This window comes from Dipodomys spectabilis, unplaced genomic scaffold (genome assembly GCF_019054845.1).
Source record: "Dipodomys spectabilis isolate Male_0828 unplaced genomic scaffold, ASM1905484v1 ptg000273l, whole genome shotgun sequence".
Lineage (NCBI taxonomy): Eukaryota > Metazoa > Chordata > Mammalia > Rodentia > Heteromyidae > Dipodomys > Dipodomys spectabilis.
This window is the reverse complement of record NW_024870950.1, coordinates 4,168,009-4,192,827: the sequence shown is the minus strand read 5'-3', so window position 1 is coordinate 4,192,827 and position 24,819 is coordinate 4,168,009. Positions and strand designations below refer to the sequence as shown.

General features: G+C 42.8%; 1 protein-coding gene and 1 long non-coding RNA gene across 3 annotated transcripts in view; one reads left to right on the top strand and one right to left on the bottom strand.

Annotated features, from left to right (window-relative positions):
• Znrf1 (zinc and ring finger 1) overlaps positions 1-24,819 on the top strand; it is an 85,698-nt gene that overhangs the window by 49,675 nt on the left and 11,204 nt on the right. The gene's annotated exons all lie outside the window — the stretch shown is intronic.
• Positions 8,944-19,574, bottom strand: LOC122126195. The gene is made up of 3 exons (XR_006150867.1): positions 19,489-19,574; positions 14,919-15,105; positions 8,944-9,075 (listed from the first exon to the last, which is right to left on the bottom strand). It is a non-coding gene; the product is annotated as an uncharacterized LOC122126195 (long non-coding RNA).

Here is a 24,819-nt window from a genome sequence, read left to right as displayed (position 1 = left end):
TGCAATAGCTTTGCTTGCAACAGTCACTCTGAGAATAATTTGATGACATTTAAGTCCAAGGATTATTTTCCCATACTTTCTGCTGGCATAGTCCCACTGCAGGCATTGGAAACTAAGAGGAGAGGACAGCATGGACATGGCTTCTCATAAGAGAGAGAGAAATAGTTATGAATGGATGCAGCTATTGCCATGGTAGGGGTTGAAGAATTGCAGACTTTCTAAACAGTGGGGATCCCAACCCTTCTTGTGGCCACTTGGGCAGAAAGTGAGCAGCATATCTTAGCAGATTGCTTTGGTGTTTTTTGTTGTTGTTGTTTTGTTTTTTTTTTGTTGGTCGTGGGGCTTGAACTCTGAGCCTGGGCACTGTCCCTCAGCTCTTCAGCTCAAGGCTAGTACTCTACCACTTGAGTCACAGTACCACTTCTGGTTTTCTGGTGGTTTGTTGGAGATAAGAGTTCCATGGACTTTCCTGCCTGGGCTGGCTTTGAACCACCAGGTGTGAACCACCAGCACCCAGCAGCAGATCGCTTTGGGAAGAGTGGTTTGGATTGATTTTGATAACTCAGTCACAGGAGATGCTAAGAGGTTAGATAGCAATAGGTAGCAGTACTTATGCCTAGATCCTTAGTTGGATCTAGGAGAACCATGTTCTGTGGTTCTTTTCCTTGTCTTGTTTAGATAAATCAGGTCTCATGACCTAGGTGAGGTGCTGAGCCTTCTAGGCCTTGGTTGAAACTGTTTGGCCATCTTGATTAAGTTCAGGCTGTTTCTGAGCTGAGCCAAATATATTCTACCTAAGGGGATGCCACCTGCTAGACTCTTCAAATTTGGGTATAAATGACTAGATGTTGCCCTCCATCCCTTCACTCTGTGAAGAAAGCCCTCAAAGTGCCCTAGGCCTGCCTGCTGTAGGAAGAGCCATAGTTATTGCTTGATGTCTGAGCTGATTCAGATTAGCCATCAGGACTCCCCATGGCCACTTTACAGCCACCCTTCCCTGTTGCAGGCTAGGCACTGAATATTTGCAGGATTTCAACGAGAATAGCATAATAAATCAAGATCAAACAAAATAAACCTCAGATGCTGGAGGAGTATTAGAGAAAACTGCAACTTTTCTGTGTTTGGTAAAATGGCTCAGATCACCTAGGAACCACTTTTTCTGCCATCAGAAGATTTCTGTCTCTTGAAGTTTGTTCTCAGGTCCTGTTTAATCCATCCATTTCTAGATGTGAGCACAGAAGTGTGTGGAGCCAAAAGTTCGAGGTCTTCCTTGTACCTATAGTGGTTGGAAATTGTATACATCATCTTCAAAGTAAGATAAAGTCTTTAAGGTGATGAATTTTACCCTTTCCCTTTTTCCTCCAGGCTAGTTTTGTTTTACTTGACTCTTGTAAGTCATATTCTTTTGTGTTCCTTCATCACATTTCCCCTTTTTTCCCCCCCCATTTACCAAAGTCTAGCAGACTAGACTAGTTTGGGTAGGGCTATATGATCAAGCATTCCAGTTGATTATTTGCTTCAGTCCAGGATATGAAGCTTCTCTCTTAATTGTAGAAAACACAGATGTACTTGGATTTGCTATTACCAACCAAGGTGAGATAGCAGTACTCTAAAATAGAATAGACATATTTTGCCTGTGGCAGGAATGTGAAAATATTTCTATCTATAGTACATTTGAGCCCCAAGCCCATCAGATCCGCTCTAGCATACCATTCAGGAAATCAAGATATTTGAAGGGCAGTGTGGGATTTGAGAAACCTGGATTTAATTGTGGCCATACCCATGATTTTGAAGGAGTAGTTGTGACACTATCTCTTCTGCTTTGCGCCATGAGGGTCCTAGAGTTTTAACAGTATGAGAAGGCTAAGAAAATGAAGAACAAAGATCTCAACAAGGCCACCCATGGTGCCTTTCTGAATCACTGAAGAGTTCAGACCCTATCCTGGAGATCTGGTACTCTTGCTGGCAGGTTTGTGGTTTGGTAGAGAGAGAGAGAGAGAGAGAGAGAGAGAGAGAGAGAGTGAAATAGGTTAGTCAGAAGGAAAAATACATTTAAAAAAAAATTGGGGGACTTCTCAGTTGATCGATCCCTATACACAACCTATCCCTCTGTGTGCTTCACAAACTTAATCTTCTTGTTATCAGCTTGGTTTAAAGTGCTAATCTAAGAGCTGGCAGCTGTGTGTCAGTAAAAAGCGCTAGCCTTTTACAGTTGGGAGAGCAGTACTACACTGAGACCATGGAAGATGCTGCTCTATAGTGTATTTCCCTCCAGTTAGTCTGAGAGAAATGTAAAATTGGGTTACATTTTTGACTTGACTAAAATGTCAACGAGAAAATATGTTCTTGCTGTTAGGCTGCATAAAACAGTCTAAGCAAATGGCTGTCCAATAACTTCAAAAGAATTGAAATAGCTTAAAGAACTTGCTTTGACAGATCTGGTCTAGTTCATTTGTAATAACATGCTTTAGAACCTTCTATGTTTAAAAGCATCTTAGGAGGGCAATGCCTTGAAGTGTCTCACCAGAGCAGCATTAGTGCAAGAGCTGACTCAGCACCAACCTTTCAAGGCATCGCTGAAGATGCCTAGACAAATTTCTACCTACAGTGGCTGGTGGTCAATACTCTGACCTTTGCTAAAGAGTTGCTGAAGTGAGATGAATTATTTATCAGAAAGACTCAATTAAAAGAACTCAGTGGAACAGTCTTTAACTTCCCATAACAGGTTGGCCATTTCCCCCCCACCCCCCACCCCCCCACCCCCCGCCCTTCATTTTGTCACCTATGCACATACCAGTAAGTACCTGGCAGCATCATAAGAGAGAAGCTGGATGTCCCATGTTAGTTTTCTCTCGGTGCCTGTCGCAAAATGAGGAGCACTGCTGTGCTCTCAGACTTGAATCTCTGAGCATCTGTACTTCAGGTTGCTGTATGCAGCAGAGGTGGGGGCCACTGTGGCACCATGGTCTTAGAAGAGGTCCAGGGCTGGGGATGTGGCTTAGTGGTAGAGTGCTTGCCTAGCATGCATAAAGCCCTGGGTTCAATTCCTCAGTACTACATAATCAGAAAAGCCAGAAGTGGCACTGTGGCTCAAGTGATAGAGTGCTAGCCTTGAGCAAAACAAGCTCAGGGCCAGTACCTAGGCCCTGAGTTCAAACCCTAGGAGTGGCAAAAAAAGAAGAAGGAGGAGGAGGAGGAAGAGGAAGAGGAGGAAGAGAAAGAGAGGTCCAGAGGGCCCAACCTCTAGTAATGAGGAAGAATCTTTAGTTTAGTTTTTTTTTTTTTTGGTCGGTCATGGGGCTTGAACTCTGGGCCTGGGCACTGTCCCTCAGCTCTTCAGCTCAAGGCGAGCACTCTACCACTTGAGCTACAGCGCCACTTCCGGTTTTCTGGTGGTTTATTGGAGATAGGAGTCACACGGTCTCTCCAGCCTGGGCTGGCTTTGAACCGCAATCCTCAGATCTCAGCCTCCTGAGTAGCTAGGATTACAGGCGTGAGCCACCAGTGCCCGGCTCTCCCACATTCTTGAACATTTGTGAAAGCCTGACTTGAAACCTCTGGCATCACTGCCTCCTGGACTGCTGATTTCAGCCAATCCAGAAGCAATAATAAGCACTCATCCTTCTGGACTGCTCTTATGTCCCAAAGCTTCCCCCATGCACCCACTCTCTTGCTAGAGCCAGTGTAAGCTTAATGTAAACAGTGTATGCTTGCTTTCCCCCCAGATTGTTTTGATAGAAATACTTTTTCTTTGGTGGGGGGGGGTCCGGTCGTGGGGCCTGAACTCTGGGCCTGGGTGCTGTCCCTCAGCTCTTCAGCTCAAGGCTAGTGCTCTACCACTTGAGCCACATTGCCACTTCCGGCTTTTTTCTTTTTGCTTATGTGGTGCTGAGGAATTGAACGCAGGGCCTCATGCATGGGAGGCAAGTGCTCTACTACTGAGCCACCTTCCCAGCCCCATATAGAAATACTTTGGTTGTCCATATTTCCAACTGCTATCTTAACCTTGTTGCTGATAATCACAAAATTTTTATGTCCTTTACTTGCTAATATCTGTGTGTGTGTGTGTGTGTGTGTGTGAGAGAGAGAGAGAGAGGAAAGTTATGAGGCTCTTCGTATTCAAGGCTAGTGCTCTACCACTTGAGCCACAGCACCATTTCCAGCTTTTGAGTAATTAATTGGAGATAAGAGTCTCATGGGGACTTTTCTGCCCGGGCTGGATTCAACCCATGATCCTCAGATCTCAGCCTCCTGATTAGCTAGGAGTACAAGTGTGAATCACTGGCACACAGCTTTTGCTAGTATCTTTAATGGTTCAATAACTCCTTTTAATTCCAGAGAGCCCTCAGTCAGAAGTTTTGGTTTAACTATGTGAGAACTATTCAAACTTTTTTCAAAAGTAGTGCTGGTGATCGTACTTTGGACCTTATGTTTACTAAGAAGGGCTCTACCACTGAGCTATACTCTTAGGCCTTAATACAGACTTTGTGATGGGTAATTCTGATATCTTACAATATTTTCCATTTGTGAAGCTCAGGGATTCTCAATTCCTTTTGTTCACCTGTAACTAGAACCCTAGGACCTTATTAAAATAAACTTCCTCTTGAAGGGACCCATGCATAGTAAGAGAAAAATACCATAATAAGCCCTAACTTTGAATTCTGCTTTTGTCCAGTAATGAAGGAGGGAAACTGGCTTTCTTTTGGATCGACTGTGACTTCTGTGTGTATCTACTTCCTTCCACTTGATGAACTAGAAAGATGGTCCTCTGGCTTAGAATTTTTGTTGAAATACCAGCCCCATTCCTTGTATCCTGGCAGTTCTTCCTCTTGACTTCTGTATCACCCAAGCAATATAGGAATGTTGTTCCTGAAAACTTCTCTACCACTCTGGTCTCCTACAAACTGATCCTTGTGATAAGAACTTAATTTTGTATAGTCCTTGGTTGAACAAGAAGTCTGAATTTTTTGTTTTATCTCCCTCGACCTTGCCTCAGGCTATTCCTTTCCAAGTTGAGCTAGAGTCTGCCTACCAGATTGGGATCCAGTTACTCATAGATCTTATCCTCATTTATTTCCCTGTGCCTCAGTTTTCTCTTCTATAAACTAGAAGTAATCATGTGTCAGCACTGAGGTTCAAGGGATTAAGTGCAGCAATGATGATAAAATACCCAGAATTGGCCTGGCACAAAGGAGGGGTTCCAGAAATGTGGCTGTTCTTGCCTTTTTCTCCCCACTGTGCTCTCCCTCCCACTGTCTCCTGGATGGATAGAAAAGTTAAGTGAGCAGCAGGCGCAGAGCTGCTGTGGAGATAGAACAGAGACATTTTCTGGCTGTTCTCTGCTATTCTTGCAGTGCTTGGCACCCCATGTGTCTTGGATCTATGAATGCCAAAGGGGCTTGCAGAAAAACAGACTCCCCAGTCTGCCCCAGCTCACTGTGTGTGCTTTCTGGGCAGCACATGTGCCTGGCTATCCCCTCACAGGTGCCAGCAAGGGGCATAGGACACCACCACTGCAGACATTGGGTTGCAGAACTGATCATGTGGGAATGAAACAGCCCCTTGACTGAAACCGATGAGACATGGGGATGAGAAGTGTGTCCTCACTTATGTGAGCGTGTCTCACTTATGTGGACCTTGGCCCTGTGGACCTTGCTCAGTAGTCCTTGTGCTTTCGGGAAAAGGGAAATGGACTTCCATGGAATGAGAAATTATCCCATTCCTGTTGCCTTGATCAGTATAGTATTACATATGCTAATACGAGCATCGAGAACAGAAAACAAAGCCTATAAGAAAACCTCATTCTAGTGCAGTCTTCAGTTAAGGTGCCCAGCAGTGCTTCCTTAGATGGGCATGGCCTTAGACTATTGCCACTATTAGACTATTGCCTTATTTTTTTTCTGCTAGAGCCACATGTCGTGGTTCAGACTGCGTTCTTGGTATCAGGCCCCAAAAAAAGTGAAGAAAAAAAAAGATTCTTTCTCTAGCCAAAGGTATAAACAGGCTTAATTGGTTTATCCTCCTAAAGATCCAAGTTAAGTGTAACCAAAGTCAAGAGGTAATCTTTAGTAGCTTTACTGCCTTTCTAGAAAGAAAAAGGAAGGAAGGGGGAGGCAAGAAGAGCTACTGTGCACATACCATAGAGCTTGAGAACATCACTTGTTGTTGTGATTTTTGTTCCTCTCTGGTTCCCCGTATGATGTACTGTAAATATTATTCTTAGTTGTTCTCTATTATTTTCTGTAGCCACCATGGGCTCTTCAAACATGATCCCTTAAAATATTACCCTCCTTGGTTATCTTCCTTAGGGCCAGACTTGGATCTTTATGAGTTCTCCTGGTCTGATCTAATCTGATGCCCAAGTTTTGTTTGTTTGTTTGTTTTCCCTTTTAGTTATGTTTTCATATAGGGTTGCATACTTTGGCCTGGGGCTAACCTTAGACTAGGACCCTCTTACTTACGCTTTCTATGTGGCTAGGGTGACACGCATATCACCATACCTGGCTTATTTGTTGAGATGGTTTCTCACTAACTTTTTGCCCAGGCTGGCTTCAAACTGTGGTCCTCTTGGTCTCTACTACTGAAGTAACGGGAATTACCACACTCTGCCTGCTTTTGCCTTTTTTTTTTTTTAAACTATTTGTAGCCTAATAGCTGCAATCCAAATCTTCCTTCTGGGCCTTTGATATTTCCACTTATTTGTCTGTCATATTCTTCAAATGTGGTATGTCCAAAATAATCATTATTTCTGCTGCTACTGTTTTGTCTGTTTGGTTTTGGTTTTGTTTGGGGATATGTATTTTGTTTTTAGACAATGTCTCACTGTGTAGCCCAGGAAGGCCTCAAGTTTGAGATCCTCCTGCCTCAGCCTCCAGAGTGAACCTTGGCATTATAGGCATGTATAACCATGATCAGCAAAGTCCAAGAGAGTAAAGTCTTTAAAGATTTTTTTAAAATCTGTTTTTCTGCCAGGGCCTAGCACAATTATTAGGAGATGCTAAAAACACTTGGTAATCAGGGTAAATAATTGTTCAGAGTCAGGTCGACCAGATGTCCCTTCTGGATTTGCAGTCCACCAGATGGCCTATTAGGCAGCCAGCCCAGAGAAGCAATAGCATAGGGGACCTTGATGTTTACCAGAGGTTGGCAGGGCAGTGAGGCCTGCTTCTTTCCATTCTTACTACCAATAGCCTGAATGGCCACAGCAAACACTTAACAATTCTGCAAGCTTTCGTGCCCTCCTAGCCACTCCTTAGGCCAGAGTAGGATTTCTAAAATACAAGCCATCAGAATTGTGTAATGTACAATGTTTCTGGAATGATTTATAAACCATCTGTGCGGCTTACCAAGCCCCTACCATATCACATCCCTGCTTTACCGCTTTCACTTCTGTGAGTTTTGCTACTCTAACCTGTCAACATTTTTAAAAAGGAAATAAGCATTAAAAAAAAAAAATGGAAATCAAGGCCAGGCTTCTTTTACAATTGTCAGTTTTTTTAAAATTATTATTATTATCAATGAGCTTTTTTCCTATTCCCATTATCCTCTGGAACCTCCCTCTAATACATGGAATTGAGTTAATACTGTTTTATTCATGGCATCCTATCGTGTTCTGTCAGGCTGCTCTCCGTTTATTTCTTTCTTTCTTTCTTTTTTTTTTTTTTTTTGCCAGTAATGGGGCCTAAACTCTGGGCCTGAGTGCTGTCCCTCAGCTCTTCAGCTCAAGGCTAGTGCTCTACCACCTGAGCCATAGCACCACTTCTGGGTTTTTCTGCTTATGTGGTGTGAGGAATTGAACCCAGGGCCTCATGCATGCAAGGCAAGCACTCTACCATTGAGCCACCTTCCCAGCCCCCATTTTTTTTTTAACTTGTGCTCTTTTTCTTTCTTTTTTTTTTAAATTAGTTTTATCTTTTAAATTTTATTGTCAAGGTGATGTACAAAAGGGTTACATAAGGTAGTGATTACATTTCTTGTCTAACTTGTTACCCCTTCCCTCATTTTTCTCCTTCTTTCCTTCCCTTCCCCTCCTCAGTTTTATTTATGCTTATGTTGATTTGTCCCTTTATTCCTATTCTTCATTCTCCTCTGCTCCATGGCCAACCCTAAAGTGTGTGTGATGTGTATTCTTTTATTAGTGTTTTGGATTGTCACTTAGTGTATGAACATGGGGGGTCTTGTATGTTTTGTTTTCTTAGCATTTTTGTTAATTGTGTGTATATGTTTTTTTGTTTTTGTCAGTTGTGGGGCCTGAACTCTGGGCCTGGGCAGTGTCTCTGAGCTCTTCAGCTCAAAGCTAGTGCTCTACCACTTGAGCCACAACACTACTTCTGGCTTTTTCTCCTTATATGTTGCTGAGGAATCGAACCCAGGGCTTCAGACATGCAAGGCAAGCATTCTACCATTGAGTCACTTTCCCAGCCCCCTGTGTATATGTTTTTAAATTAAGTAAGTGACTACCAATTCTTTTATTTGTTTGTTTTTCTTAACTCTGTTCCTCTTTCCTGTATATAATGTGGCCCATTGGTTATGCCTGCTCCTGGTGGGTGTACAAGGTCCACTGTATTGTTTTATAGTGTACATGCTCTATCTGGAATCTGCCCATTCACCATTTGGACTGCCTGACATGATGCTGAGACAAATGTCTTTTACTGTCTTCTGATTGACCTAGATGAGTTTTTCTTTGGGAAGGAACCTAGATGTGGGGTAGAGTATAGACCAGTGAACTTCCTAAGACCATGTTCCCTGAGGACTAAAATCATATAACTTGTCTTCCCATAAATGTTAAACAGTTGCTTCAGATATACCAGCTTTCAGCCTGGCTCTAGAATTTTATAGTGATACCATTCAGAGAAGAGAGAAAAAGGCTGGGATTTTATTGTTAAATCCTATATTTTATTTGTTTGAAAATTACCATAATAAAAGGGGGTTTTAAAAAGGAAATTTATCAGGCTGCTAAAGCATTCAGAAGTTTCCATTGTCCAGGATATGGCTGTGAAGTTCCCTTCCATTCTGTCCTGGGTAGAAAGCGCAGGTCACCTTTCTTCTGGCTGCACTGGGGACACTTCCGGTGGGCTGGGGTGGGGAGAAGTAGATGGAGAGGCCCCATTTGCTATTGTTTGCTGGAGGAATGAGAAACTACAGGTTCTTCTGCCCAGTGTGACTTGATTTAGAATGGGGCAGAGGCTGATCTCTTTCCTGCCCTCCAGTACTGTCAAGTCCTGCCCAGGTGATAACCAAAACAGATCCCTTCACACCCACAACCCAGCCTGGTGGCAGGGGCACTGAGGTCACAGTCTAGGCACATGCACATGTGATTATCTGTACCCTTTATCAAAATCCCAGGTGGCAGGAAGCAGCATGACCACAGTGGATTCTTAACTGCCACTCTGAGCATGCTTCCCTTGTCCTATTTAACCCTCACCAGGGTGTGGCAGTTGCTGAAACCTTGAGTGGTAGAACAGGCAGCCTCTTCAGGGAATGGACTCAGACAGCAGACTGATATAGACTTAATGTGTTTTCTCCCTGCAGTTGCACCGCTAGCCTTTCCCCCACAGTTCCACAAGTATGATATTCATTCATCTAACATGTCTTCAAGAGCCTCATACATGCCAGGCTCTGGATACACAGCTATAAAGAGCTTATATTGTAATGGGGGCAACAGGCAGCAGGTGCAGCAGTGGTAATTGCTAAGAGGAAAATAAAACTGATGGGTGGGAGCTGAGGGTTGAGAGTGGGGGCTTTTCTAGATAGGTTGACTAAGCGACTATCAGAGAGAGGCCAAAAAGCAGGTGTGACATTGGTAGGGAGTGGGCAGGTGGGGGAAAAGGCTCATCTTTCACATGTTTCTGAGTGTTCAAGAGTGACTTTAGCCAGACATGGTATAATCCTGGCTACTCTGGAGGCAGAGATTGGGAGAAGCATGTTTTAAGGCCAGTGTGGGCAAAAAAAATAGCAAAACCTTCATCTCAGCAAGTTAGGCATGGTGGTTTGTCTGTAACCAGCTAGGGGGAGACATAGGTGGAAGAATAGTGGTCTAAGGCAAGCCTGAGCCAGAAATACAAGACTATTTGAGAAATAAAGCAAAAAAGGTTTTGTGAGGGCTGGGATATAGGTTGGTGGCAATAACAAAAAAAAAAAAAAAAAAAAAGGTTTTCTTTTTAAAGGTTTGTAAGTGTGGCTCAAATGGCAGAGCACTTGCGTAGCAATTACAAGGCCCTGAGTCCAAATTAAATTTAGGATGCTATTATATAGAAGTCACCAATGAATAATGGTGAAGGAGATTTGGAGGATTGGAATAGGTTAAAGATGGACGGGAAGAAAAGAAGCAAGATGAACAGCAGTGCTTTGGGTGCTTGATTGTAAATGAGGCTAGAGGTGTAGGTGAGATTGAGAGCATAGTGTATGGCTCATGTACACTGATTCCTTACACAGGGCAATGTGTTTAATGGAACATCTTGTAAATGCCCCTCTTACATGCTTTAGCAAGTATTAAATGACCTCTGATTGTGAAAGGTAGGGCCCTAGAGACCTGTTTCAGTGTTCTTCCTTCTTCTGTCAAGGAAAATGTGTTTTAATCGTCTACCTATAATCTTCCTCTCATTATAACACTGGTTCTGGACTTTGGGGCTGTAAGCCTCTAGACCTTTTGGACAATCTAAATCTGTGGACCCATACCCCTAAAAAGACATACGTGACTGAGAACTTGACAGTATTTCTGGAGGTTGATCCTGAGCCCATCTCAGGAGGATCCAGGTCAAGAAGCCGGGTATTCATTGCATCACTAGTTAGCTGCTGAAGGCTTTGAAAAGCAAGAAAGGATGAAAGCTCTCTGGCTATTTGTTTCCTCCTCCCTAATGGCTCATTCGTTCACCAAAAGTTATATTTAATGTTTAGACATATTTCATTATCACTTAATAGGTAGAATAAGTATTAATGGACAGACTGACTGAGTTGTTTATCCTACCTGAATGTGGTTACTAGCTACAGTTTCTAGTGGTGCATGCCCTGAGTGATTGACTGTTTGTGCCCCACCTCTAACTCCCGTCCCAGCCTTGATCCCCAGTGGGAACTTTGGGAGGTAATTGGCTTTAGATATGCTGGTTATGGTGGAGTACCCATAATGGATTGTGCCCTCAAAATGATAAAAAAAAAAAAAAAAAAAGAAGAAGAAGAAATGATAGCACTTTGCACCGATTAAGGACACAGCAGGAAGGCAGTTGTCTGCAAATCAGAAAGAAGATACCACATTTGCCTGCATTTTGGTCTTAGACTTCCCTACCTCCAGGACTGTAAGATGAAAATGCTTTTAAAACAATCTATCTGCAGCCCAAACTGACCAAGATACCTTGGTTCATAATTATTAGCAGGACCGAGGAACCTCAACTATTCTTCCTTTTTAACTCTGGTCCTTTGAAAGAATAATTGTATTTCCTGTAACATTTTGTGTTAGTTTTTTCTATTGTTGCTGTAAGAAATGACCACAAATTCAACAGCACATGTGTTTTCTTACATTTTAGAGATAAAAAGCCTAAAATAGGTACAGTGGTCCATACGCGTAAATCTAGCTACTCGGGAAGCTAAGATTAGGAGGATCACAACCTGAGACCATTCTAGATGATAGGTAGATAGGTAAGTAGGTAGATGCAAGAGAGAGAGAGAGAGATTCTCCTCCCATTTTAAGAGTTTTAATTGGGTCTGGGAAGGTGGCTCAGTGGTAGAGTGCTTGCCTTACATGCATGAGGCCCTGGGTTTGATTCCTCAGCACCACATAAGCAGAAAAAGCCAGAAGTGGGGCTGACTCTCAAGTGGTAGAGTGCTAGCCTTTAACTGAAGCGCTGAGGGACAGCGCCCAGGCCCAGCGTTCAGGCCCCACAACCGACCAAAAAAATTTTTTTTAATTTATCTGCATAGTCCTTTTTTCTATATAAGGAGACATGTATAGAGTTTGGAGATTGGGATGTGGACAGTTTGGAAGGAGGGCTTTATTCTGCCTATCACACATTGGTTTAGCTATGTACACACATGCTCTGATTTCATGGTTAGGTTGGTAAAAAATATTCCTGTTTTACAGAGGACAAAATGGAAGGTCAGGATGGTGAAGTGAGTGACTTTCCTTTGGCTTTATTATTCATGAACAGAGAGACAGCACTTGAACACTAGCATTCTGAACTCATTTGTGTGCCATAGTGTTCTATCTGGATACTTATGTTTTAAATTGTTTCCATGCATTTCAGTAAGTGGCATTTGTTGATATTTATGTTCTTTAAGCCAATATTCTGAGAAGTTTATGTGCTGACTTGAAATAGGGAAATATAAAAATCAATGTAAAACTAGTCTTCTTGTGAATGCGGGGAAGACATTTCAAGTGTATGTAGTTCTCTTACTTCATAAGCATGTGCTTGTAAGGTCCAGTACAGAGGCTACTTTGGCTTAATGTTTTGTCTACTGACAAATGCTTAATTGAGGTCACTCATATCACAAACATTGTGCTTTCTGAGCAGCTTACTTATCATTCAGAATCCCTTGACCTTGGATCATTTAAAAACTTTCAAGGTGTCTTCCTTCATGTTAGCTTTCCACCCTCCTTGCTCCCATTTTTACCTACTAGATTCATCTGAGCCAGAGTGGGGGAAAAACAATAAAGCAGTATACTTTGCCTTAGTAGAGCCTATGCACTATTTTAGGAGCATAGAGTTCATGATCCTTCTCCTTTGTGCTTTGTGTCTAGAGAGTCTCCAGGAAATTCCTTTGGACCTTTGAGTCAGTACCTTGTAGCTCTATAGGGTCTTTGCATTTTTTTCTCAGTGATCATCTTAGTTGTAGGTGACAGAAAAGCAAGGCTGAAGCATGGGGGCCTTTTTGCTTCCGCATAGTTCCCTTTGATAGGTTGATCGCTGCCCTGCTGTTGAGCTTTGAAAGCAACTCCAGACTACTCTTTTTTTGGCTTCTCCTTCTTCTTCTTTTTTAGATGCCATTTCAGGCCACAGTTGTGTCCTACAGGACTGTGTCATCTGAGTTCTTGCCTCTACTTCAGTGTTGGAGGTACAACTGTGCAGAGGTTGCTCTGATGTAGAGGAGGCCAGTCTAGATCCAAGCACAAAGCCAAACCTGCAGTGTTACTGTGTGCCAGGGCCCAAGCTTGAGCTGATAGTTTCTGTGAAATTAATATTGCAGCATGTGTTCTGCAACCTGGGATTGTATATAGTGGGAGCTGTGGACCTCCAGAGACATGAATGCCGGCATTAATCTTTGGCATTAATCTTTGTTTAGTTGTACCATACAGGCCAATGGTTTTATTCCATAAGAGCAGTTGCTTGAATATGAGTGCAGTTGTCCAATTGCTAGTGAATCAGATACTATGCTTAACATAATCTAATAAAGTATTCAAGCATATTCTTTTTCATCAGTGAAAAATTCCAATCAGCTAGTGGGAACTCACAAATGAACTATGAACTACTAGTCCCTTTTCTTTTCTAATGCTCCTTTGTTCCTCCAAACTGACATACACACCTGCATGTGTGCGCATGCGTGCACAATATAAAAAAAGGGCTACATAAAGATTAGGTTTTTTAACTATATTAATAAAGATCCAAGGACTTGGAATACATTTTATATACAGTGGAGAAGCAGGTGTACTGCAGGGCAATTCCTAAGCCAATCCTGTTTCTTTGGGGAATTCTGTTGGGGGGAACCTGCTACGAATGAGGCTCAACCTGCAAGATGGGTATTCTGCTCCAACATTTGCCCCACCCTCCCAACTGGGAGAAATGATACTGCTTTCTATTGTATTGAAGAAACAGTCTACAGATATTCCAGATCTGATAACTGCATTTTTTTGCTCAGAGACCAGTTTTTATTGTTGCCTTGGGTACTTTGTTTTAATTTTTTGAGATGAGCTGGCTATTGGCCCTACTCTTTGCTGCTGATTTTATATGGCATAGGCTGGGGAATTGACTCATTCTTAAGAGGATTCTCAGACATAGCCCAGACACCAACAGTTGTGAGTTGTGAGTTATGGGGTCCAAAGAGCATAGGTGTGTGGTATGTTGGGGACTGACGTGGAGGTGGGACGGTCAGGTGAGAGAAGAATGTGGTATCCAGCTAAATAACTGAGCACTTCTGGCCACGCATGTCTATCCTGATTGCCTATCTGTAGGCAATCCCTAATAGCTAAGAACTAGAAGAAATTCTGGCTGGAGATTTGCATACAGTCTTTCTCCTTTAACAGATGTTCTATTCTTTAAATAAGACACCTCCAAAATGCAAGTCAACTGTTCCCCCTGAAGACTTTACAACATACTTTTTGGTGGTAGTTGGAAACCCCTAAACCTGCCTGATCATGGTAGCCAGGTGACAAGGAACTATAAATCAACATTGGGAACTTGATTGACATATTTCCATCTTCTTTTCTAAAATGTTTAAATTATCTTTAAGTGGTTGCACAAAGAAGTTCCCATTCTACAAAACAGTATATGAATACAAAGTGTCTGACAACATTGTCACCCATTGCTCATAACCCACCCCTTCTCTCACTTTTCTTTTCTTCTTCTTTTTTTTTTGGGGGGGGGGTCGGTCGTGGGGCCTGAACTCTGGGCCTGGGCGCGTCCCTCAGCTCTTCACCTCAAGGCTAGTGCTCTACCACCTGAGCCACAGTGCCACTCCCAGTTTTTTTGTTTTTGCTTATGTGGTGCTGAGGAATCGAACCCAGGGCCTCATGCATGCAAGGCAAGCACTCTACCACTGAGCCACCTTCCCAGCCCCCTTCTTCTTCTTTTTTAATCATTTCCATCTTCTTAAACCTGCTTAGGCTCATGCCATCAAATCATCCTGCCCTTGTTCCTACCTCTCATTCTCTCCCTCCTAAGGAACCCCTTGTCCCTGGAAGAAATGGGTTAGAATGTCAAAACGAAAATTACCAGTGAGTACTTGAGCTCCTGCTGCTGACAGATGCTTTTCTTGTTCTTCACACTGCTGGAATGCTGGACTTGCAGCCTGGACTTGCCATGCAGCAGGGCAGGTTTGAGTAATGGGACCCTTCAGTGCACACGAAGGGTGTATTCCTTCCCTTTGTTCCCAGCTGAAGCAGCTCCCATGGAGCCTGTTCTGGTTTACAGCAAATAAACAGGAATAACTTTATTGGGCGTGTGATTGAGTCTGCTCAAGTATGTGTTTTTCATATATTCATTGGTTCTAAGCCATACACATCTTAGAATTTAACAACTCAAAAATCTGGATGCAAATGGGCACTGGTGGCTCATACCTGTAATCCTAACTACTCAGGAGGCTGTGATCTTGAGGATCATGGTTTGAAGCCAGCCTAGGCAGGAAAGTCCATGAGCCTCTTATCTCCAATTAATTAGCCACCAAAAAAGCCAGAAATGGGACTGTGGCTCAAGTTGTAGAGCACCAAGATTGAGCACAAAAGCTCAGGGACCATGCCCAGGCCCTGGACTGGCACACAAACTAACACAAAATAGGATGTGCTGCACACAATCACATCTTAAAGTTATTATTAGTAGCTATTTCCCTCCTTTCTCTAAGGTTCATAATGAAGGTTCATAATGGTGCTTCTTACAAGTGATGGCATTTTAGAGTCCAGAGATAGTTTTTCACTTTTTATGTGTAGATACTGGAAATTTCCCTGAATAAGCAGATTTACCATCAAGGCTCACTGATTCAAGCAGTATTGATGCAGCCAGTAAGAGGGTCACCCCACATTTTACATGACCTTACCCATTTGTGAATTCATCTTTGGGCTTTAAAGCATTTCTAGGCTAGACAGAGCACTACACAGATACGACTCTACTACATAACAGGTGCAAGCCTACTAGAATGACAATACTTTTTTTGTTTTTGTTTTTCTGACTCCAGGATTGGTTCCTGGAGTCAGGATTGATTCTTTCAGACCAGGCAGTACAGGATCCACAAACAGCAAAAATAGGTCAGGGGTGGAATCTAGTTTGTTTATAGAGAATAGAGATTGCTCCTGAAAGATTCTGCATAGTAGATAAAAATTTGGAATCCCAATCCCCAAAGGAAGAAAATAACTAAGCACAGTATGTTAGATTATCAATATGGAACACAGACATTGAAAATGTGAATTATTGTTGCTCCAAGGAAGTATGTATACTGAAAAAGCAGAACACTGAAGCAGATGGAATTTTGGGATGATAGTGGCTAGAACACATGTCCATTTCTTTGATTCCCAATGCCAACTATTTACTTCTTTTTTTTCTTTTTGGATCCGGTCGTGGGGCCTGAACTCTGGGCCTTGGCGCTGTCCCTCAGCTCTTCAGCTCAAGGCTAGCGCTCTACCACTTGAGCCACAGCACCACTTCCGGCTTTTTTCTTTTTGCTTATGTGGTGCTGAGGAATCAAACCCAGGGCCTCAGGCATGCAAGGCAAGCGCTCTGCCACTGAGCCACCTTCCCAGCCCTATTTACTTCTTTTGAGTTAAGCAGAGGACAGGCAGGCAAGCAGGGCCCAGAAAGAGTTACTCCAGAGCCAGGTGCTGGTGGCTGATGCCTATAATTCTACCTACTCAAGAGGCTGAGGTCTGAGGATTGCAATTCAAAGCTAGCCCAGGCAGGAAAGTCTATGAGACTTATCTCCAATTAAGCAGTAAAGAGCTGGAAGTGGAGCTTTGATTCAAGTAGTAGCCTTGAATGAAAAAGCTAAGGGATAGCACTCAGGCCCCAGGATCAATGTGTGCGCGTGCGCATGCTCACACACACACACACACACACACACACACACACACACACACACACAGAGTGCGCATGCTCGCACACACACACACACACACACACACACACACACACACACACACACACACACACACACACACACACACACACACACACACACACACAGAATGCTAAGAGAAGCTATGGAGAAGAGATACTTGAAATATAAGCAGCTGGGGTACCAGAGGAAGAAAAAGTTAGAGGGAAGGTATCAGACAAAGATAGTCTAGGACTAGGTTATAATGTAGTAATAACACCCCAAAGCTCAAGAGCTTAACTCAGTGCATTTTCCCCATGTTACAGGGGTGACTGCCTACTCTTGACAGTTGTCACTCAGGAATCCAAACTGACAAAAGCTTTTTCTCACCACTTGCTTCCCTAATCACTTGCAGCATTGCAAGTGTAGCCCGGTGACTCACAGCACCGGCTTCTGCTCACATTTAATTGGCTAAAAGCAAATCCCAAATCCATCCTTAACTTCAAAGAGCAAGCAAGCACAGTTGTACTATATACTAGTAGAAGAAAAGCTAGAAATAATTGGTAACAATCATGACAGCATTAGGAGAAATATCAAAACATAAAGAAAATTTCTCTAAAGAGGAAGAAGACCTGAGTCTGCATACTGAAAGGTAAAAGTCATCTCTAAGCATATCCTGGTGATATTTCTGAACATTTAGAATGAAGAGAAAACTCAGGCTCTCGTGCCAAACAAGTAAATTATTTACAAAGAAAAATAAATCACATTGAACCCAGTTTTCCTATATGCTACCCCAAGAAGCTAGAAGATGGTGAAATTTCATCTATGGTCCTCTAAGGATAAAAGAAATGCAAAAAGCAAGGCATCTATATGGCTCTGAGTAGAAGAAAGGTACTTCACTGTATGTAAAGATTCGAAGTGTGACCTCTGTGTCACTGTTTTTACATTAGCTAGCACCTACTTTCTGCCCACGTCTTCACAACAAGCTCACATCTTGACACTGTCCGGTGTTTCATTAAGAAAATTTCCAGTATTCGCAAAAGTCAAGACAGTTTATGTGTTTCAACTCAGCTATCTTTAAAAGCTTCAGCAGTTCAATATTTGTTTACAGGTTGTTTTTTTTCTGGTTGAAGATGTTCAGTGAAGCCTCTCTTCTGAAGTTTTTGTTTGATGAATATCACATAGACATGCATATATATAATCTAAACAGTCGCCTTGATATAGAACATTTTCATCACCTTAGGAAGTTCTCATGTCACCTCCTTAGTCAATTTGTGCCTCTGATCCCAGCTCCTAGAGACTGTCTCTTTTCTGATTTTTCCCACAGTCTATTTGTTTTGTCTTTCCAAGGACTTCCTCTAATTGGAATCCTGCAGTGTGCTCTTTGTGTCCATTTGGTATGCTTTTAATGTTCATCCATGTTGCACATGTCCCTAGCTCATTGCCTTTTACTGCTGATTGATTTTATATTCTATGAATGTACCAGTTTCTTTGTCCACCCTGTTAATGGACACTTGGGCTGTTGCCAGTTTTTGCTTGCTATAAATAAAGCCATGATAAACAGTCTCGTAAATGTCTACTTGTAAACATGTGTTTTCATTGAAGGGGGTGGCGATAAATACGTAGATGAGAAATTGCTTCGGTCATAGGCTAGGTATGATGGTTTTATATGGAACTAACTTGACCTTCTCCCAAATTACATGAGTTACTTTACAGTTCTGCACTCTCACCAACCCTTGATATTGCCAGTCTTTCACATGTTATTGTTTGGTGTTTTAATATGTAAAGATATTAGTTAGAATTCTTAAAGAAACAGAAACTACTGACTAAGATATGACTCAAGTGGTAGATTACCAGCTGGGAGAGAAAAAGCGTAGTGAAGACCATGGGAGGCACCTGAGTTCAAGCCAGAGTGCCACCACAAAGAAAAAGAAAAGAAACAAAACTCCGTGCATGTATATAAATGTGTTGTGGTTGATTGTAAGGATTTAACACACATGATTATGGAGGCTGAGAAATCCCACAATGTGTGATAGGAAAGTCAGTGAAATACTAACCAGTCCGAGTGAAAGCCTGATTAGGATTGATGATAGCATTTTTCTTAGTCCAAGGGTAGGAGAAGTCTAGTCTCGGAGTTCAAGCACCAGAGGAAGAATAAAATCTCACTTAGCCTACCTACTTTGGGGAGGGCAGTGTGCTTTGTATGGAATACTAATGGAATACTAATACTAATACTAATTTTTCTGGAAACACCCTTCCAAACACACCCAGAAAAGTATTTAACCAAATACCTATGATTCCTATCACCCAGTCATAGAACTGCAGGGGCCTTGTCCAGAAAAGAGGTTTTAAAGAAGTTAAAAACCAGAGCTCCTAGACTTTAACCGGATCCAGAATATTCTCCAGGAGACACTGACTCATACCTTAGCTCAGCAGTTGGTAAATTGTATATTGATTTTTAGTTGAGAGAGTCAGATAAGGTAGACAGACAGAAAATACCTGTGTCTTTGTGAGTGAAGACTATAATACCTGCAGCACAGAAATGTCGGACTCTGTTAACTCTAAGACTATCTATTTATAATAAATTCCATTTAGTAAATTCATTGAGTCAAGTCTTATTGGTTGTATCAGGGAAAGGCCAAGGCAAGCAACTAGGAACTGACTGGTAGGGATGGAACCAGGGTGGTGCTCACCAGGCTCCTGGCTACACCACTTTTCTCCCCCTAGACTGGAGGCCCCACCTAGGTGGGAGGTTCCCTTTACCTGGTTACTTCTTTTGATTCCTCCACCTTTAGGTGATCCCAGAGACAGCAGAACTGGGGCAGCCGTTAAAATAGCGCACATTAGCATTGGGAGGGAGGGCCAGGAGAGAAACTGGAGCAACAGGAAGCTTGTACATGGTCCTGCCCAGGAAATCAGGTCTTAAAGGAGAAGTCTTGCAGTTTTAGCAATTGAGGCATGCACCTGTCCCCAGAGTATGAAAACTCTTAACTTACATTGATAAATGGTGTAGTGGATTGGGAGGGTTCTTATAACTTGATTGCCCCCACCTTCCTGAGTGGTCCTCTTTGACCTGGACCTGAAAGGTGTCACTGGTAGCGGGTGCAGGCTTGTCTTGTCTTCTTTGGTCTCTGGTAGGCGGCTGAATAACAAAGGATTCTCCACTTAAGCAAGGTTCTTATTAGAAGCTAGGAAGCAGCTAGGCTCTGGCTGTAGAAACAGCTGTACCAACAAGAGAAGGGACTGAGGAAAATGCCAAGAGCACAGGTGACTGCTCCCCCTACCTCTGGGTATGTGGGGCAGAATCTGGCCGCAGATGCAGTTGGGGAGAGTCCTGAGAAATCCACCTGTGGCTCTCTCTGGAAAGAAAATTATGCTTCTCTTATCCACTCTGCTCAAGTACTGCTGAGGCCTCTGAGGAAATCATGTGGTCAGGATGATTCTGCAGACCTTTGGTTTATCTTGTTTGCAGAGCTGACTTTCATTTGGTTCAAATTTCTTTCCAAACTGGAAATAAAATTTCCTAGAAATGTTAACCTTCAGGCAGTTCATAAATATCATAGTATTTATAATTCCATAGGGCTTTTGATGCTCAATAGAGACTGAACAATTTCAAGAAAAGATGGGGACAATAGAGTGATAGAATCCTTCCTGATCACCTTTCAGGAATGGTGGGGGCATCTTACCTCTTGCTCTTTATTTTCCATTTAAAGGTCATTGGCAAACTCAGCACCTTATAACTAGTGCTGTAGAACTCTTGTCGCTTGCTTAAGTGGAAGAAAACTACCCTTTGTTTCCTATGGCATTATCTAGAAACATGGGTTCTGTGGAAGAAATGCTGGGACAAGATAAAAGATTTGAAATGAGTTTTGTATATGTGTGTGTATGTGTGTACATGAGTGTGCATATGCCAGTCCTGGGGTTTGAACTTAGCCTGGGCACTGTTTCTTTGCTTTTTGCTTAAGACTAGCACCCTTCCACTTGAGCCACAGCTTTACTTCAAGTTTTATTTGACAGTTAATTGGAGGTAAGAGTTTCATGGACTTTCTTGCCTGGGCTAGCTTTGAACCTGGATGCTCAGGACTCTGCCTCTTAAACAGCTTGGATAACAGGCATGAACCAGCAAATACATGTTTTTGGTTGTTTCTTGTTTTTGTCCGTCATGGGCCTGAACTCTGGGCCTGGGTACTGTCCCTCAGCTCTTCAGCTCAAGGCTAGTGCTCTACCATTTGAGCTACAGTGCCACTTCCTGCTTTTACTGCTTATGTGGTGCTGAGGAATCGAACCCAGGGCCTATGCATGAAAGGTAAGCACTCTACCACTGAGCCACCTTCCCAGCCCCAAATATATGTATTTTTATTTTTTTTTATTTTTTATTTATTTATTTTTTTTTGTCGGTCGTGGGGCTTGAACTCTGGGCCTGGGCGCTGTCCCTCAGCTCTTCAGCTCAAGGCAAGCGCTCTACCACTTGAGCTACAGCGCCACTACCTATATGTATTTTTAAAAGACCTGTATCTGTGATCTTTTTTGCCATGTGCTTCCTGTGCTTGTCAGCTGGTAGCACAACATGGTTCAGGCTCCCTGATGTCCTGTGCTATCTCTGGCTCCCTTAGCTGCCTTAACTTAAACAACTTACCTGAGCTTTTGAGGGCTTAGTGTCTTTATAATGCTTATGATAATTCCTACCTTGTATTTATATTGTGATCATTGAGAAGGTGTGTAAACACAGTGGCTGCCCATACAAATGAGTCAGTAAATGCAAACTATCTTTTATTACCATTGGCAAGAGGAAATGCTTGCCATGCATCTAGCCATGCAATTAGTCATGCATCATGTTCAAAGAAACAGCATAGATTCCAGCAACTATGGCTGCTGGCTACCCCCAACACAATTTGCATGGCCTGAGACTAGTATGCTCATGCACACAGTCCTATCAGTGGATCCCCCTAATCTTTTGTCCACTTAAGTCCTTCCTGTACCCCTTGTGTTCCTTCCTCCCCGGTGACTACTCCCAAACTCGATGAACGTGCTACCACTTTATTCAGTTCCCTTCAAGAGTGCTTTCGGCAGGCACCGGTAGCTCATGCCTGTAATCCTAGCTACTCAGGAGGCTGAGATCTGAGGATCATGGTTCAAAGCCAGCCTGGTCTAGAAAGTCCATAAGACTCTTACCTCCAATTAACCACCAGAAAACTGGAAGTGGTGCTATATATAGCTCAAGTGGTAGAGCACTAGCCTTGAGCTGAAGACCTGAGGAATAGCACCCAGGCCCAGAGTTCAATCCCCACGACCGACCAGAAAAAAAGTGCTTTCATATTTCTTATCTCATGTAACCTTTGCAAGAAAGAGTAAGGTTAATTCTCCCTCTTCCTCCCCGCTTCCATTTCAGGTGAGGAACCTGTGGTGCAGGGGTGGGTAACATCCTGCCATCATCTTGCCATTTCTCATTCACTTAATAAATAGCCCCTGAATTATTTTGTGTGATATTTTACAAAGGAGTGCAAAACAAAGACACCCAGAGTCACTGACCCTACTTCAGTTCAAATGCAGCTCTCCACTGCCATGGTGCTGTTTCCTCTCCAGAGGTAACAGCTCTTTCTCAGAGCCAACTTTTTCTTCTCTCATGAAAAGGTCTTTAGTCTGGGAACTGGGAAATTCTGGGCCAGGCCTGGATGCGCACACGGATGCACGCTAGTCCTAAAGCTTGAACTCAGGACTTGACCTTTTGTTCAGTGATAGTGTTTTGTCATTTGAGCCTCAGCTTCACTTCAGCATTTTCTGTAATTAATAGTCTCTCAGACTTTTCGGGCTGGGCTGGTTTCAAACCACAATCCTCAGATCTCAGCCTCCTGAGTAGCCAGAATTACACTTGTGAGCCACCAGCACCCTGCGGTGACATTTCCTTTCTAGACCTCCTTTTGGGTGGCCTACTTGCCAGCACCTGAGCTGTAACTCAACCCCTTCTGCACTCAAGGAATCCCCTGGGAATTCAAGGGAATGAATGGTGCTATTATAGGGATAACCTTGAATTTGTTCTGAGTTATCAGGAAAGGTACACACACAGCACAAAAAGTGGAAGGCTTTTTCTGGTAACAGATTACCTGAATATCTCACAGGGAACAAAACATGCTTGAGCTGGGGCTGAAGGGTTTTCTCTGAACACCTCTATCTGTACTGCTACAGCCCAGCCCTTGACTATATAGATGGTGATATCTGAGCAAATTCAACAAACAGATATCCTGTAGCCATTTATAGTTTTACAAAATCTTTTGAGTTGAGTAGAAGAAAGGAAAAATGGTGTGAATGCACAGGGACTTAGGTTAGACCCAAGAGCAACTTCATTCTTCCAAGAGCAAGTTCATTTTTCATCTCTCCATCTTGTGTGGCACTGGATCTGTACATTTCTAAACTGAGCTAGAAAATAATCAGACCAGGGGCTGGGAAGGTGGCTCAGTGGTAAAGCTCTTGCCTTGCATGCCTGAGGCCCTGGGTTCAATTCCTCAGCACCACATAAGCAAAAAGAAAAAAGCCGGACGTGGCGCTGTGGCTCAAGTGGTAGAGTGCTAGCCTTGAGCTGAAGAGCTGAGGGACAGCGCCCAGGCCCAGAGTTCAGACCCCATGACCGGACCCAAAAAAAAAAAAAAAGAAAAGAATCAGACTGGTGAATTTTAGATCCAGTTATGCCAGACAGTCAAGGATAGAACACCCCTCCTCATCCCCAAGTTTCTTTGCAGTCTTCTGGTTTCATTACTGACAGACTTGTTACAAAGGCCTTTTCTCAAAGTTTGGGCTTCCTGGGCTGAGAATGTAGCTTAGTGGTTGAGTGCTTGCCTAGTACGCATGAAGCCCTGGGTTTGATTCCTCAGTACTACATAAGCAGAAAAAGCTGGAAGTAGTACTGTGGCTGAAGTGGCATAGTGTTAGCCTTGAGCAAAAGAAGCTCAGGGACAGTGCCTAGGCCCTGAGTTCAAGCCCCAAGACTGGCAGAAAAAAAAAAAAAAAAGATTTTGATTTCCTGGTTTCCAGAGTTGGGACATTTCCAAGACTTTCCAGTTGGGATGTTCAGAGTGCCGAGAATCTTTCAGGAAAGGGTTAGGAGGGAGTAGGGACAATGCCATGGAGCATCTGTCTTTAAACAGGTCCTATGTCTTATGTGTTTGCCCTATAGTTTAAAGCAATATCATTGAGAAAAAGAATTTAAAAACTTTAAGTCATCCAGCCACAGCTTTCCATACAGATTAGCAGGCAGCCACATGCGAGATACTGGGGAAGGTGTGAATGCTTCTGTACCCAGAGTGGCACCAGTGGCCCCTGAACACTTGGCCATTTATCTGTTCATTAAGAAATGTTATGGACCGTCATTACTATTGTCAAATAAAACTGTGTCTAGAAAACTTGACGGACAATTTAAGGAGTGAAATCTGCTCAGCAGTCGCTGGGTGTTAGGAAGTACAGACCAGGAAAGTAAAAATCATTGCCACAAGAGAAAGAGCTGTGATATGTACAAAGTGATATAGACAAATCAATAACTTTTTAACAGCAATAGATCTTTTGGGTAGACTTTATATGGAAAAGAATTGATTTATTTGAAAAATCATCTCAATAAAAACAAAATGGAAAAAATTGATACTAGTTCATTTTGTGTTTATATATATGCATATATATATTTTAATAGATCAAGGGATTAGGTTTGCTTAATAGATTTCAACTCAGAAATTTTTCAGTCAGAATCACTAGTCCTGATACAGTGCTGATGAAACTCTTTGGGTACATGAGTCCGAACCTTTTGGGGGATAAAATGGCAGATCATGAGACCTTGTGCTCTGTTTACCTGGCACCTTGAATCAGCTGTTTCACATAGTGACTTTTGGGAGCACTCTGGAGGGCCACGTAGTGACTTTTGGGAGCACTCTGGAGGGCCACCAACTGCTCTTAACACTTCTCAAAGACAGCTGCCATAGCCCTTGGGTGAGGGATGAAGGTACTTACTGGGTTGGTGGATGAGACTCTTGTCTCTAATCAACTACCAAAGAAGCTGGAAGTAGAGCTGTGGCTCAAGTGGTAGAGCTCGGCCTTAAGGATAGTGCACAGGCC